Raw genomic sequence first — 6849 nt, forward strand, 5'->3', positions numbered from 1 at the left:
ACAAAACAACAACAGTCATATTGAAGTTTCCTGCTTAGTTATGGTGAACAGTCATGGGATTGAACACATTATACTTCTTCTACCTAATTTGCCAGGTTTCAAGCACAGGTTTATCACTATTAACATTAGCTGGATTATTATTTTAATGTTTTCATACAATAGCTCAACAAGGGTAGTTATGAATATTATCCAGAAGGGGATATTGTGTTCTTCAAATACTCTACATTAGAAATATAGACATTAGCCTATAGGTATAGGTATCTAAACACAAACCACACGTGCAAATTAATTCATGCTGTACAAGTTTTAGTGAATCATCTTCTCATTAGTATGTTAAATCTAAACTCACCATGAATGGCCACCATCATTAATTAGAACAACTTCCCACCCACTACATCCCTCCCAGTATAAACAGTAGGCCTACTCACATGCTATGGTCCAGGACAGTCCTAATGATCCTTCCCATTGACAGTAGAAGCACTGGCACATGGATGAAACTCTGCCTCCAAACAAAACACAGCAACCTTGTCTCTGTGGTGCCTTTCCTCCCTCCCTCCCTCCTTCCCTCCCTCCCTCCCTCCCTCCCTCCCCCCGCTTAAGCTCCCGGCCCTGCCCCTACCCCAGCCTCAGCCCCAGCCGTATGCTCACGCGAGCGTGAAACGCACAGGGGAAGCGTCACTTCCACTGGGTTATTTCATGGACGCTGGCTCCATTAACACAGAGACTGTGTGCTCTTGTCCCTGACACTCCCCTCTCACCCTAGAGGAACAAAAGAAGAGCAAATGGGGAGACAAAGGGGGAGCGGTGAGCGGGAACCTTGGGGACTTCATTGTGATGAGGCTCCCTCTCCATAACCAGGCTGGAGCCAGATGGGGTCAGACAGCCTCAAAGGATCTGCTGCTTCACTGCATCCCATACACAGCCCATACACAGCCCATACACAACCCAGCCCCACACATCAGCACAATAGATACACTCAAGTGCTCAATAAACGCTGTTCATCAGATCATGGACCCAATAAATGTGTGTGGAAATACAAAGCGAGCTGATCTGAGTGGAGAGATGACAGCTTCATCTTGCATTGCTGTGACAGAAAACAGTGATGAAGGTAAAAGGCAAGGCTATGTCACAATAAATGTTTCACAGACTTATTCTAAGGTTGTGTTGAATATTTATATTCAACCACCCAGGAGATACGGGATTACATTAAGAGATGGATACACCCTATTGTTCTGTTCTGTGCTGTACAAAGGCTGCATCATTGTGAGAGCAAATGTCTAAACACTGGAACAATATGTGTTCACCCCTGTTCTATCCTCCTGACCCCACAGACCATTCTTAATATTGGCAAATGCACATTAGCATTAACTCTGAATGTTCCTACGGTAACCATGGCAAAGGTTCAAGATTTTAATTACTTTGCTGGCCTGTCAGTAAAATAATCTCCCCCAAGGCTTATGTACACAAACACAGGCAGTCTGCAGAATACAATAGATGAATATATTTAGCGAAGGCACAGATGAGTCATGAAATAACTGATACACCCATTTAATCTGTTTAAAAAATGAGACTGTTATGGCATACTGTAAGACACAATCTTATTTCATCTCTGTCTTTGCTAGGTGCTTTTTGTTTGAGTAGCAGGGATGCAGCATGTCAAGAGTGGAAAGCCATATTCACAACAACACAAACACATTAAATATTTACAACTGAGTGTTTTATGATTAGCTCCAATAACATATAAGGCAGATAGAGGGCATCGACCTGAAAATGATTGTTTTCCTCTGAGTATTCTACAGCATGATTGGCTGCATGGCCTTGCCCCTGCCAGCATGGCAGCATCTATGCCAAATCTGCTCTGCTCTCTCTCCAGAGCTGTAGCCAACCAGCATCAGCCATGATCTCAACTGGCACAGACTGGTACATTATCAGTACCATAAGAAAAGACTCAGCTATGGAGATATGCTCTTTCATAGTATTCCATTAGATGGGGATTTCCACATCTCCTCTCTGTGTGTTGCTTGGTGGGACATTCCCTCGTAGGCACACATTTCTCACAGGCGTTAACGGTGCTTACTGTAACAGTGGTTAACAGTGCAACACTCTCTCCACTCTCTCATTACAAGTATAGAAAACTGAGGAGATTCCTTTGCAAGTTGGTGTTGAGTTTCAGTTCTGGTGGTCCACTAGGGCCCTGATAACTGCCCCATGAAAGGTCAGAGGTTACGTAATCCCCTTTTAAAGAGAGGTGAAGATAAGAAGATAAGGCAGGTTGTGACTAGTTGGTTACCAGGGATGTAGATACAATTGTAAGTGCAAAGTCAAATGTCAGTCATACATTAATTATTTGCTGAGAGCAGTTGGGACGGGTCGTGGGATTTGTGGTTTGCAGTAACACAGTATTATACGCTGAAAGTCTGTCGTTTTCGTACGGGAAAATAGGGTCATGTGTTATGTTTAGTTTCACCACAGCCCTTAGCCAAAGCCTGCTGGCTTTTATTTTTTCCTGAAAAATGTATCCTTCTTTTGTAGGGTTGTGGTGAAAGCCTGCTACATTTTAGACTGCTTGGAGAGCCCTGTAATTGCTTCCAGCTTCTGAGAGATTTGCTTAGACTCTGTTAGAATATCATATGTACGTCTTCATCCAGCATCATCTTAACTGAAATTGTATTTGCTAATCAGATGGCTTTAGTTGTGTGCTGTCAGATAATTCATCCTTACGGTGATACTGTAAGCCTTCTCCCCTTAGGATAACTTTAATGTATGTATTTATGTACAGTATGCAAACCGTGGTATAGCAGCCTGAGAAAGATCTTTGAACCCTAATTTAAATGTACAGTATTTTACAGTATACAGTTTATGCAATTGTGTATGCCTGTAACAATACATTCAGTAAGGTATTGACAGACACAAAGAGGGTGAGAACTGCCTACGTGTAGAGCCATGTCATACAGTATACTCTCAGACAATAAATCTCTTCTCTCTTCACATAAAGACAATATACAGACAGTACAGTCTTACTAAGAGTGAACAAAGGCAAGATTAGCTAGAGGGGAATCTTAACATTTGCTACGCCACGCTCCTGTGTCCTGGGAGAGTCAGAGCAGTGTTGGAGCCCACGGCAACAGACCCAGCTGTTTGAATACGGGCTGGCTGGGCTTGGGTGCATTCCTAACCTCAGGCCCCAACTAACACTAGGGCTTGTCAAAACACAATCGGCCCTGGTCAGGTCCCTCATTGGGAATGCTGTTATGGATTGTTAGTAGCAGAATAGGTATCACCCATAGGCAATACAGTGGATGAAAGATAGCTATCACTTCTCAGAATACTGTATATGGTTATTAAAGTACTCTCTGCAGATGGCTCTGACTAGCCAGAGGGTGTTGGATAATCTTCACCATCAATTCTCGGACAGAGCTGAAAGCTTCATTGCTTCAGCTCTCTTTAAGATCGAAAACGTTCCTCCCTTTCACTCCTTCTCCATATGTACTGTATCTCACATGCTTGAAAGGCTTTGCAGGACACATTCCCCAAACTTGGCTTGTAGAGGAGATTTTTTACTGTTTAAAATGGGTTGAACAGTCGCCTTTTCCAGTGAAGGCATGCAGATCGCTGTCTCTGGGAAACGGAGGCTTTGCTCTCCAACAGCAGAGGAGACTCCAACCACACATTGTGGTGACTGACTCACAGACTTAGCATCAGACTTTCCACTGTCACCACTAAAGCAGAGACACTGGGCTCAGATCAACACAGACTCCTGCCTTGTCACAACAACCAGGCACACAGATTTCACACCCACTAATGGCCTTAGCTCTTTTGGCCTGGGATGGATACACTGGCATCATTCATCTCTTAGTGGAGAGTTGTTTACAGTAGAGGCAGCAGGGCAGTTTCAGAGGTGATAAAGAGAGGTAATCTACTATTCATAGAGTTTAATGTTAATAAGATATCCCAAGAAATCCATAGCACTCTATAATATAACTAGAGTCATAAGAAATTGATTCTCTGGCCTGTTCATAATGGAGCATTGTATGGAATTCAGTCCTCAAGGCATTAAACGTACAAAAGATTAAAGTTGAGAGAAAAAACTACTGTTTCAGTCTCTTTAAAAATTAAGTCTACAAAGAAAAGGAAGGAGTCTTTGAATACTACCAGATGTCTATGCTGAGCATCAGGGAAACTATAGAAAACCTAAATGAATACACCAGATTCCTACTTGTACAGATATTTGGCACATTTACATGTTCTGTGTCCTTTCCTAGAATAACATGGCACCACTTTAAGTTCAACCACAATGCACAAAAGTGAAGATATTTGCCATAGATTTTCTTACAAATTATAAGCTTTAGTGTAGAGTTACATGAAACGGAAAACCTCTATTGTTATGTTAAGTCCAAGTGCAGCAGTTGAATAAATCCAAAAATGAAGTATATATTCACTTATTCTATTTAATAATCCAACAAACTAGCGACCAGTGTAGTCCTTGTGGTACCTGGTATTTCACTGGACCTGTCAGCAAATTTGATTGATGTTCTTACAAGACTCAACTTGTTCTACAACAGACTCCGCTCCTCCTCTAACGGAAAACACACTTTCCCTATCTGACACACCCAACACACACACACACACACACACACACACACACACACACCCTCCTCTTCCCTCAGGACTTGAACACTTGACCAATAGCTCCGTCACATTAATGCTTACAGTACAGTACAGTTATGTGCCTCAGAGTAGAATAATCTTTGGAAGAGCCAAGTTAAATGAGGAGATTAATCTCTTTAATCTCTTTAAGTCTCTTTATGCTTTAGAGTAGCTAGACCAATGTGTGGTTGAGTTACTCAAGTGGAAGTCATAGACTTAAAAACAACAACAAAAAAACATAATCTTGAACACGATCCACAATTCTATCCCTTTTCTGGTATCAGACTGTAAATATACTCCTTTATACCTCTATGAATCTTACCTGCTTCCCCATGGTTGCCACGCGTGAGTGTCTCTCTCAGGTGAATAAAGTACTACTTGCAGAATGTGTCAGACAGGAGACAGTTCCTCTGGTAAAACAGACAGTAGACAGGAGGTTGGAAGGTGTTCTGTCTCTCTGCACACTCCCCTTCATCGGGGTGTGTACACACACATACCTGGTTGACACACACTGCTTCTCATCTACCCTGCAGGTTCACACAGGAGGACACAAAACTGAGGTGAATATGTAAGCCCCAGGGAGCTGACATTATAGCACTCAATGTTAGAATTCTATCATTGTACAAAGAGCAAAAATATTCCTATGATTAATTCTAAGTAACCTTAATTACACAGCAGTTACTATTAATTATCATCACATTCACCACTATGATAGTGGAATGCCTTTGCTTTGCTTCAAACATGCAGTCACTTTGCAACTTTTAGATTTTTGGTAGCCAGCCAAAGCAGACAAAATAGATGAAAATAGGAGAAAAACTGGGAGAAGTACTGCATGGTGATTGTGGCTGGATTTATTTGCTGTTTGTTGGCATATCAGTCCCTGATAACACAGATAAATGGTCTCTCATCCTAACTGTTTATCCCACATGGCCCTAGGGAACACTGAGTTACCACAGCAGACCAAGCAGTAAAATACAAGAGGATAAAGCCTGATCTTTCATAGAGGCCTGCAGACAACAAATCCATTGTTATTAGAACACAATGAAAAAAAGGGAAAAGAAAAGGGAGAATTGGATTTCTCAGCTGTAATGAATGTACACTCTGTGGGATTGATGACTGCGTTTGAAAACTGATTTTATTATTACAACGTTGAGGTCATATGGTGAACACCCCATTACCTCCACAGAGACAAGCTTACTGGATGTTTTTGTAACATGTTAGAAACCCTAATCAAGACCTTCCTAACCTTGAGGAAATTCCCCTGTTTCACTGACTCCAGTAAAACAAAATGACTGCTTATTATCATAGCATATCTTCTGTTTAATTACTGCTTGCTTCTACGTGAATTTTCTTTTGAGGCATAAAACACAAGATTACATGGTTGGAACAAGATTTATTGCAGTGTGTCTCCTGCTTTGTCTGAGCAGCACCAGCTTCTCTTCCAATCAATGAAGTAAGGAACTAATATTGAAATGAAGGAATGGCATGGAATGTTAATTAACATAGCCTACAGCGTGATGTCTCTAGCCAATGCTACAAGTTACCCTTAGTGAATGTTAATAAGAACCAGTACTATGTTTCTTTCCAGTAATTATTCACTGTTGGGATATTTTGTGTTTTTACAAAAATTTGTACAAAATGTAACTAAGGGCCAAGCAAACATACTAGTGTGAAACATCACATTCACTAACCTTCTGTGGTGATACTCTCACTGCACTCATCTGAAATAGCACAGATATGCCATGTTCTATAATATCAGTTGCAAAACAGACAAGCATAAACTTGACAGTGTTTCAACACTACCGCATATTCATGTCATTGATGACTCAAAGTAACATCACCATATGAGGGTTCGTAAAAATAAGGGTTGCTGTGCAACATAACATCAGAAGTGTAACATTGGATAAGCAAAATCAGGCCTTTCAAAGTAGTTCGTTAACAAGCAGTTGACTGCTATGGAGGAAAACATCTGGATACACAATGCCTGTGCCTCTGAGGGGAGTGTGTCCTTGTTTCAACTGCACAATTCTCTGTTTGTTTCAGAAGTTGGATTGCTACACGATATTGTTACACAACTGCCTGAGAACTGCTTTTTGGTTATGATGAAGCAGACTGCTAACACATTTTCACAAACAATTCTTTCATTGTTTAGCACTAGTTGCCAGAAGATGGACATACAGTATTGATCGATTGTTGTCCATT

The 6849-nt window shown here is 41.2% G+C and overlaps 1 protein-coding gene across 1 annotated transcript in view; it reads right to left on the reverse strand.

The window, feature by feature from the left end:
* mid1 (midline 1) overlaps nucleotides 1-5058 on the reverse strand; it is a 30224-nt gene extending 25166 nt beyond the window's left edge. The window contains exon 1 of the mRNA XM_083682182.1: nucleotides 4970-5058. The gene's annotated coding sequence lies outside the window, so the exon portion shown is untranslated. The remainder of the gene's footprint in view (nucleotides 1-4969) is intronic.
* Between the last annotated feature and the right edge of the window lie 1791 nt (nucleotides 5059-6849).

The sequence above is a fragment of the Argentina silus genome, assembly GCF_951799395.1.
Source record: "Argentina silus genome assembly, chromosome: 12".
Classification (NCBI taxonomy): domain Eukaryota; kingdom Metazoa; phylum Chordata; class Actinopteri; order Argentiniformes; family Argentinidae; genus Argentina; species Argentina silus.